The following is a 10445-nucleotide window of genomic DNA, read 5'->3' as shown; positions in this document are numbered from 1 at the left end:
TGGGCCTCCAGAAACTGGAGCACCCTGCTCACTGAAAACACACAAGCAGTAGTTCCCTTTATTTTGCAAAAATTAAATCCACACGTATCACTCAGCACAGTTCCTGGCACATTCTGAATGCCCAATATGCATCCATTCTTGTTCTGTCGGTAATCCTCTTATGGAGATTTCAGGGTATCTCTCTGGGAATCTAAATGCCCCAGCTGGCTGGTCCTTTGGGCTGGGTTTCTTTGGTAAAGATGAGTGGGGATTGCTTGTTTTTTATTTTTTTGAGAGAAATAAGCAGGCGGCTGTGAGTCGTTTTGCACAAACTGTGCCCTGTGGTTGCAGGTGAAATGAATTACTCTCCAGAGTTAATGGGCATATATGTAGCTCAGGGACTGAGTAAGGCAGGTGCTAATCGATACTCATTTTTGCAAAGACAAGGTGCTTGTAACACATCAGATGCTGGTCTGGGTGCTGGGAATCCAAATGTGCAGAAGCCAGTCTCTGCCTCCCAGGAGCTCACCGACTGGCAGTGGAGGAGGATGCAGAGTATAAACACAGTTCCATGGTGGAGCGGGTGGGCTGCTCTGATGGAGGGACCAGCCAGATGACAGCTTCCCAAACAGGATGACATTCCAGTGCATCTAGGTGGGTGAATAATTCATCAGGCAGACCAGGAGAGAAACTCTCAGCATCTGTTTCTTGATCTGTAACTTGAGGCTAAAAACAACAGCCTCCTCACAGGAGGCAGGACAGTTTAACAGGCGAGGGTGTGGTCTCTGAACAGACCTGGGCGTGACTCTTGCTCTGCCGCCAAGATTTTGGGAAAATAACAAGAACAACCACTAACATTTCAGCCAAAGTCCTTTTGTCTGCAAAAAAGGGACAACAATCACGAACGTACTTTAAAAGAAGACACATGTAAAGCGTTTGGCACGTTACACACCAGAAATGCTGGACTATTTACAATTGTCACTGAGCTGGCAAAGATCAAATGAGACTCGAGATGGGAGGATTTTTGAAATTAAATCACTGGGATTATTATTCCAGGCAGAGAGATTATCTCACGTAAAGGCAGGAAAGCTAAAGGAGTCTGATTGTTTCTTAAAAGGAGAGGCCTCGAGCGTGCTCAGAGTGAAGGGTGTGTGGTGGGAAGGGGTAGCATTTGAACTGAATCATCAGCTGATCAAAGGCCAAAGGTCCTGTTTTAATCAATCGGTTATGTGACCAAACGTATGAAACAGAAAATCACAAGGGAGATAATTATTGTGAGCGTAACTTTATTTGAGTTGAAGTTTAAAACGTCTTAAATAATGACATAGTCACATAATTCTAAATAACATATCCATACATAATACATGTAAGAAATACAGAGAAAAAATTTAAATAACAATACCAATATATCCCCCCACCCAGATTTAACAGATGTCGACATTATGGTATTAGCTTCACACCTTCAGTTAAGCTTTTTTTAAGAAATGATATGTTACAGATACTACTAAAGCTTCAAGCTCACTCATTTATGTGCATCCCTCCCCTGTACATTTTCATACTTTTACTATATGCATGGTCCATAAACAAAATATAGCATTGTTCTGAGTGTTCTTAGAATTTCACATAATGCCATACGTATCATTTTACAACTTGTATGCTTCACTTGACATTGTTTTCAGGATGGCCCATGTTGTTGGATGTAGATAGAGTTGATTCATTTTAATTGCTGTATAGTATTCCCTTTGAGGTTTCTACTTTGGTTCAGCAATGCTGCTTCTAGATGTCTCCCTTCAGGTGTGTGCAGAAGGCACTAGACTTAGATTCATTGCAGAACTGTTCATAAAAGCAGAAAAAGGGTGGAGAAATGATTCTAGTCATCTATTGCTGCATAACAAACCTCCCAATTAATGGCTTAAAATAACAATGACCGATTATTCTTGTCATGCATCTTTAGTTTGGGTAGAGCTTAGCAGGGACAGCTCAAGTTTGCTCCATATGGCACCAGCTGAGGTGGATGGAAAGCTAGGGGCTGGAATCATCTGAACAGTAAGTCATTTGTTCACATATCTGAAGATTGTTGCTGGCCGTCTATCAAATGGGGCATTGGCTGGGGCTATCGGCCACAGTACTTACATGTGGCCTCTCTAAGTGACTGACTGGCTTTCCAAAAGCGTGGCAGTTGAGTTCCAGGAACGAGTGTCCCAAGAGAACAAGGTGGATTTGCATGGCATTCTTATCATCCAGTCTCAGAAGTTGTATGCCATCACTGGTGCCACAATTAATTGACAGAGGCAGTCACAAAGGTTCACCCAGGTTCAAGAGGAGCACCACAGTTACATTTTAAGAAAATGTGGGATAGGATAGGTGGTTGTGGCCACTTTTGGAAAATACAATCTGCCACCCAACCTAACTGTCCATGGTGTGGATAATACATATGTCCCATATACACAAAATATATACAAAAAATTATGACTTATTTTCTATTGCTTTAAAAGCTATAGAAGGGTGGAGATCTTTTCTCAAGACAGCAACATAACACCACACAGAATAAAAAGAATGAAGTGTTGGGAGGGTATTAATAGGGACTTTGCATTGATCTTTGTATAGGCTGAAAAGATATTACTTCTAGACATGAGACCATCTTCCTCTCATAGAGAACTCTCAGGAAGAGGCCCAGGGGAGAATTCATTTTTAAGGGTTTTTTTTTTTCCTCATGAATGATGTGAACAAAATCTTCTGGTTCTAAAAACCAAGGACTTTAACAGAACAGTCGCAAAGCTGAATTTCCTGAAGGCATATCTTTGTTCCCTCTGGCTCCAGAAAACCCCTAGGAAAGACTCTAAAAGTATCTTCAGGGGCACCACCAATGGTTAAAGAGGCACCTGGAGCCAGGAAGGTTGGGTTTGAATCCTGACTCTGCCACTGGCTGTCTGTGTAACACTAAGCACAGCATTTAACTCCTCTGAGCCTTGATTACCTTCTAAGGACAATGATGTTAATACCACCACTTACAATGATTTTGTAAACACTGTGTTAATTCACAGATTCTGCTTCGGTTTCACAAGTGCTTTAAAAGGATTCTTGTTATTAATGGTCACAGGGAAAGCAGATTCAGAAAGTTGCAAGTAACTTGCATGGAATCCAGACTTAATCATGGTCACTATGCCCCAGAGTAATCCCCAGCATTCTCCCAGCAGGCCAGATAATTAACTTCAGGCTTTCACTGCAAAGTTCTCTGACTCTATTCTCTCTCATGTGAGAATTGAAATAGTCACAATGGGAAGCTATAGGACAGAAGGATGAGTGGCGAGGACAGGGGGCAGAGCCCTCCTGCATTCCCATTTTACAGGCAAGGAAGCTGCCAGGCAGCTTCTGCAGGGAGCATGGTGGCTAAGGGAGTGGCCGGAAGACCCAGCCCCAAATTCGTTGTCAGTTATCTTCCCAAACCCCCAGGTTTCCCTGATAACTGCTCAATATAAAGCTTCTCCCTCCCTGGAAGGCTGGGGCTGGAGAGGCAAAAGGCATCTCCTCGTGGTGAAGGGCTTGGTAGCCACAGAACCACCTGGTGTTCCTGTCTGTTACTTGTTAACAGGGTGACCTTGTGCAAATTGCTTAGTCTCTTTTGGCTTCATATTCTTTAGCTATACATTGTCCAACGGCCACAAGATTCTTTCCTGAGGGGAACTTAGCAAAATGGCAGACCCAGGATAAGCCTCAATAAATAGAAGCTTAAACCGGGGATGGGAGAGAGGGTTCATTCCCACAGAAATGAGCGGCACTCCATGTGTTGATGAGTTGTCTGCCTCTTCCATCAGTTCACAGGCAAAGCGCTTGAAAACTCCCAGGTCCGGAGAGTGTTAGCGTTGGAGTGGAGCCCCCTGGGGTGAATCCTGGAATGGTGGACCTAGTTGCCCAAGGATGCTGCTGGCTGCCCTTCACCTCTAACCGTGTCCATCTGGGCACTCTCCTCAGCAGCTGCCCATTTTTCCTCCTTTCTCTGTGGAATCCAAGGCTCACTACTGGCCAAGGGTATAGAGAAACTTAAAGTTTCTTTGGCCAGGATTCTCACCTGACCCTAGTTGGCTGGCTCGCTGCACAGGTGTGGACAATGTGTTATTATTGATTCTCTATAAAGTGTCCTGCCCAGCGCTGTGGGCTGCACGGCTGCAGGGGAGCAGGGGCTGGAGAGGTGGCAGCGATGAGGACAGAGACTGAGACGGCTGCGGGGTGGGGGGAGGCCCAGAGGCAGAGCCCGGCGTGCTGCACGCAGACTCGCTCTGAGGCGGATGGCATTCTAGCGCTCCACGTGCCACGGTGGGAATCAAGCGGGGTATAAACCCTTTCACCCCAAGAACGTTCAGTTGTCATTTTTCGGTCTCACCCAATCAAGAGTGAGCTTGCCTGGGGCTGAAAACCACTGACAAGACAAAGGGTAAAGGCAGAACCTGGACCCGGGGATGGGGTGAGTTGCTCCCGGAAAGGAAAAAGTGCTTCTGGGCCCATCGAGACTCAAATCCGTGACCCCGTTTACAAGACCAGCGCACTGTGACCAAGAGACATGAAGCTGGCAGCTAGCCGCGGGCCTATGGCGTTAGGATCCACATCCTCCTCCGGACACCTCCCCCGGTGAAAGCGGGACGTGCCTGGCCCCGGTGCCCTTTCCTCAGGAGCCGCCGCCACGGGAGCGCAGGGTGGGGCACTGCCCAGCTCCGTCCCGCTGCACCTGGTGCCTCGAACAGCTCAGCCAAGGGGATGTGCTGGAAAACGGAGGCGGGAGGGTGTGGGGCGAAATGCCTCCCGCACCGCCCTCCTGCCCCGCTGGTCCCAGGCTGGGCTGGGCGGCGCGGACCCCGGCGCCGGCGGAGAGGCGGCGCTTTCACGTCGCGCAGCCACACGGTGGCGCTGCCGCACCGCCCGCTGGCGGCGGAGCCCGGAGCCTGGGGCCGCGACAGGTGCTCCCTCCTGCTCCCCAGCCCGGGCAGGTCCGGGAACCTGGGAGCCTGCGGGATCGCGGGCCAAGGTGAGGGCCACTCCACCATCTCCCCTCCCACGCCCCATGTACGTGCCCCCTGGGCACATTCTCGTCACACGGACCCCTGGAGCTGAGCCCCTCAGAGGTCTCGGCAAAAGTGCCCTCCTGAATTAGGAAGGCGCAAAGAATGAGGAACCCTGGCTTTAACCTCAGCTGAGAAGCCCGGGTAAGCCACACTCCGGTCCGAAAAAGAAAGAGAGTAAGACAAAGAGGAGGAGAGGATTTATTCCCACAGGTGACTCATTCCCAGACCGGTCCTGGTAAGGCTGCAAGAGCGGCAGCCCTGGAAGCTGAAGTTACCGTGTTTCACGTGCGGGCAAAGGAGGCTCCCTGCTGGCCAAGGCCGCACGGGTCAGAGGTGGTGTCAGCCCCGGGACTGCGGCTGCCAGACCTGTGAACTTCCTGCCGCTGATCCCCGCCTCCTACATCCGAGGCTTTCAAACACGTTTTTGCTGTTTTATCACTGACCTACACCTACACGGGTACCTGGAACTGCAAACAACCCTTTAGTGTGATGCACTCGTTTTTGTTTTTTTTTTTTTTTTTCAGTCTATACTATGTCTTTTCTACCTTTTTTTTTCAATGCTGGTATGATGTGCTAAAAATGGTATTGCTATCACTACTGGGTCCTTAAATTTGTGGAACACTGTCATAGGTGACTGGGCTCTTACAGCTGTAAAAAATCAATGCCCAGCAGTCTATGTAGGAGGCCAAAGTCAAGTCCAGGTAAAGGAGCCGGGAGACTGCTACTCCACGAATCACCTGGAGATGTGGTTCTGTCTCAGTAGGTCTGGGGTGGGACCTGAGTCCAGCATTTCTAACAAGCTCCTGGGTGATGCTGACCACCCCACACTCAGCGCCAGGAATCCTCTGCTTCCTCACCATCAAGTATGTTACAATAAAAGCAGTTTTAAGACCGAATTCTGCCATATTCACATGCATATTAGTAAGTAAGTAAGCACAATACTGGATTCAGCCTGTGCTTGTAAAGTCCCAACTCTTGGTCCTTGTAGGCTCTTTAATAAGAACTTTCAGGAAGGGTTCTGTGGCAGTGGCCAAAATCCACTGTCTCTTTCTTTCATTGGTAATAGAACTGAAACTAGACAGATGCTCTTGAGCCAGAGACCTGACTCCTAGGCTTCCTCCACCCAGGGTGAGGAACTTCCGGGTGAAGTCTGAGCCAGTGGAATCTGAGCAGAAGTGATATTTGCAACTCCCAGGTGATCTCCTTGGGGACAGCCCAACTTATCCAGCTGAAAAGACAACCTAAAACTCATAGTCCAGCTGTGTGTGCCTGAGTTTCCTCCTTTTCCCTGGAAAGTGAAGATCCTGTATGTCAGCTCTGACCCTGAAGGCAACGCCCCAGGGAATGACAGAGCACCAAGGTGGGAAGGAGTCTGGATCCCTGAATCACTGCACAGAGCAGAGCTGCCCTGTCACCTAATGATGTTATCTGAGAGCATAATTAACTTCTTTAAGCCACTGCTTTGGTTTGGCTTGGCTTGGTGGGGGGCTGTCTGTTACAACAGCATACCCTGATTAACCTAGGTTCATCTGAGGCATATACTATAATGTTCTTGTGGCGGAAACAACTAACTTTTTCACCCGAGTAGGTGACAGTCCCTTAAGTGTGTGTGTGTGTGTGTGTGTGTGTGTGTGTGTGTGTGTGTGTGTTCAGGTAGAGGGGCTGAGGGCGATTATAATGCTATGTCTTGCAAGATGGAGCTATGCCTGTATGTGTGTCTTTCCAGCCATCTACATAACATTAACACCACTTGTTTAGCCAACAAAAATATTTGTAATCATTCTTAATTATACTCTCAGGGGAAGTTTGAGAAAGCAATATTTGGAACTCGGGGTCCTTCACACATTCGGGGCCCTGCTCCCTTACTCAGCACGCTGTCCGAAAGCCTCTTTTTTCTACTAATTAGCCTCCTCCACCTTGGTCATCACTTAACTTACACATGCATGTACCTCCCGTATCTGTCCTGAAATATTTTAAAGTAAAGACAGACAAATTTTACCCTGTGTATTTTCACTGGGAGTATTGTTATAGTCTAAGTGGCTATTCACCTCCCTTCCCATCATTTCTTTATTATATAAAAGAAATTTGTCTTATGCACTATTTCACAATTGATGGAAATCTACTTTCCCAGACCCCACATCTCCCACAGTCCTCTGGGGGAGGGCCTACCTGTATCTTTACCCCTCATACTCCCAGGGCTTGCTTCTCCTGACTTCTCTGGATCCCCTTTGGATTCTGTGCCCGTGATTGTCCCCTATCTCTGACCCATGCCAACACAGAAGTCACTTTTAGTGAGGTCTGCTGGGTAATGGGGTTGGTGTGGGGTTACAGTGAAGTGGCTGTCGCTGATTATTTAAAAATCAGTATTAGACATCCTCATTTGCAGAGGCCCTTCAGCCACCCTGACTTCAGGATATTTTTCGTGTAGGGGCTCCTCTGGCTACCTTCTGTCACCCCTGGGTGTTTCCTCTCTTGGGCTCCTTGTATTTTACAGCTTCTTTCTTTCCACTATTCCACTCCCTCTGCTCCCTGGCCCCTTATCCAGTAAAGAAACCAAGTGGCCCTGATGTGTTAAAAACTTTCTACCATCCCATTGCCCTGGTCCCTTATTCAGTACTCTGCCCTAAGTCCCCTCTTTTCTTATCACCTGGGCCAGAGGGAGTTTTGCTTAACTCCAACACATAGACACATAAATAAACCCACAGAAATGTTCCCTTCCTGTCTAGCCAGCTCATAAAATAACTTCTTTCCTCTCCCCAGCTACACACAGATCTGATCAAGGTATTCCTTTGCTTAAATCTCTGCAGTAGCTCTTTGCTAGCCCGTCCTCATCTCCATCGCCATGGTTACTAAGCCCCCTGGGGACTGGTTCCTGCCCCCTCCATTTCAGCCTAATATCTCACCGCTTTGCCCACACGCCTCCTGCACCACATCTGACCAGTCACTTGGAGGCCTCTGAATGGGGCCAGCTCAGCCATCTCACCTTCATTCCTTTGCTTTCCTCCCTGACTCTGCCTGGTGGCTGCTGCCTCACCTCCTCTAGGAAGCCCCCCCTGACTTCTTAGGCTGGGGAACTGCTCCTTCTCTGTTAACCCCTCTGGACTGTCTATCCTAGCACTTAAAACTCATCTCAGGAATTTTAGCTTTACTTGTCTCTGTGGCCCACTAGATGGAACTCCTTAAGGGCAGGAGTATATCCAGCATGGTTTTGTACCCTAAAGATGAGGACATAGGATGCCTTCTGTGCCCATTTGGTAAATGACCAGCTGAATGTGTGAGACCTGACATTCACCTGGGGAGGTGAAACCTGACTGAAATAAAGGACAGCCTGAAAAGGGTGAAGAGGGGAAAGGAGGGCCTGAGAAGCAGCATGCTGGAACAGGGCTGTGGAGAAGGGGGCCACTCTGGGCAGCAGGTCCAGAGTCAATCAAGATGCTCAGTGACTCCAAGCCTTTAGTTGTCTTCAAAACCGGGGTTTTGAAGACCCGTGTCCTCTTCCTTCTTCTTCTATGAGACAGCTCTAGGTGTTTTCGCCCCACTCCCCCTCTAATGACAGTCACTGAGTGCTAACTATGCCTGTCTTGGGAAGAACAGAAACTGGAAGTGGGTTTATCCTGACCCGAGCTTCAGTTTCCCAGAAGGGGCCCCCTAACAGCTCAGGTGACCATGGGGTTCCCTTTAGCAGAGGGGGCAGGGCATTCCAAGGCCGCTGACTGTCTATGTACAGACATCACTCTCCTGGCCCTTCTCCAAACCTATTCACCCCAAGATTATGTCCTCTCTTGGAGGGGCTGTGTCAGTCAGGATCTGCTAGGTCAGATCATGGGATTTAAAACCACAGGGCATTTAAAACCACAATGAAGTATTTCTAGGTCCCATGCATGCTGTTAGGAGTCAGCAGAAAGATCAAATCATTGTAGTTAAGTGATGGAGAGCCACCATCTCAAGTTAGTTCTTCAAGAGAGCTCTAGAGAGTCCCACGCTGGCAATGAAATGCCTGGCCTGGGAGTGACTTGCTTTCCTTCTACTCACAGTTCATTGGCCAGAGCTAGTCAGAGGGCCACCCCCCACAGTGGGCCCTGGGAGTGCAACCCCCCCAGAAGATGGGGACCTGGAAATCCTTGTATATTGAAGTAATGACTACTGTAAGGGGTGATGAAAAGAAAGTCTAAAAAGAGGGCAAAAAGGGAAAATACAGGCTTTCAGAGAAACAGGAAAATCTGATTGCCCTTGGAACAGCTCCCTTGAATACAGCAATGCAACTCCAAGCATGAAACCAGGCTTAATGAATTTGGAGGAGAGGATGCTCACTGGGCACCCATAGTCTCATTAATTTTTTTTTCTATTGACTATATTTTGAAATGATAATATTTCAGATCTATTGCACGAAGCAAAATTTATTATTTAAAATAATTTAATGGTCTCCTTTTACTTTTTAAGAATGTGACTACTAGGAAACTTCAGACTACGTATGTGGCCTGCAGAACATTTCCACAGACCAGCATGGCTCCGGAAGCTGAGGGCAGGATTCGGGTAAGGTCACCTACTTTCAAGGTGCCATCTCCCAAGCAGCAGATTGTAACATTTGATCAAACCCTACTTTGGCAAAGTTCTTATAAGGATGGTGTTTCAAGTTTGGGGCATTTAATTTTTGTTTCTCTTTATTCACCTTTCTGCTTTTCTTCCAAACTGATCTCTAAATCTTAACTAAATGGCAATTGCTGCTCATACACACACACACACACACACACACACACACACACACACACACACACACAAACACACTTTCCAACATTTTCCCATGTGTAAAGTGAACATGCCTGATTGCTGGATTAAGCAAAGGAAATTAATTATTACAGTAATTATTCGGCCACTAAATATTTGAATGCCAGACCTGACACAGCTGTCCTGGGGGCCACCTTCAGCTTCCTGAATGCATTAGTATCGACAGAGCAGCTCAAGCCAATGAATTTTTTTATAGGGGAAAGCGAGAATGCAGTCCTGCACTACCACAAATTATGCAGTTGAGTTTCCCATGTTTGGGGAAATCGCAGGGGTCAGCACGTCCGGAGTGCAGGGGATCAGCCTCGCCCCGGGGAAACCACCTTCCTGATCATGGCATCTCCCCTGCCAGGTAAGTGTCAAGCCAGTGTATTTTAAAAATCCTTTTTTCTGCTGCATTTTGCTGGTGTGAACCAGGTACACTTGCTGGGGGCAGTATGGGCTGTACACCTTATGCCACAGGAATAAAAGACAGCTGGCTTCTGGCACCCATCTCTCCAGGCCAGGAGAACATCAAATGCTTGAAAATGAGAATCTTCAGTCTTCAGGGTGGCCATTCAGCAGAGTCAGGATATGTGCAGTGTGAATATGCTAGTTGGATAATGGTAGAAGCCACAGTGTAGCTGT

The 10445-nt window shown here is 47.7% G+C and overlaps 1 non-coding gene across 1 annotated transcript; it reads right to left on the bottom strand.

Annotated features, from left to right (window-relative positions):
• Positions 1–10014: 10014 nt before the first annotated feature.
• LOC118910935 (U1 spliceosomal RNA) lies at positions 10015–10178 on the bottom strand. Its single transcript, XR_005024257.2, has one exon. It is a non-coding gene; the product is annotated as a U1 spliceosomal RNA (small nuclear RNA).
• Between the last annotated feature and the right edge of the window lie 267 nt (positions 10179–10445).

The sequence above is a fragment of the Manis pentadactyla genome, chromosome 11, assembly GCF_030020395.1.
Source record: "Manis pentadactyla isolate mManPen7 chromosome 11, mManPen7.hap1, whole genome shotgun sequence".
Classification (NCBI taxonomy): domain Eukaryota; kingdom Metazoa; phylum Chordata; class Mammalia; order Pholidota; family Manidae; genus Manis; species Manis pentadactyla.
This window is presented reverse-complemented; position numbering and strand designations above follow the sequence as displayed.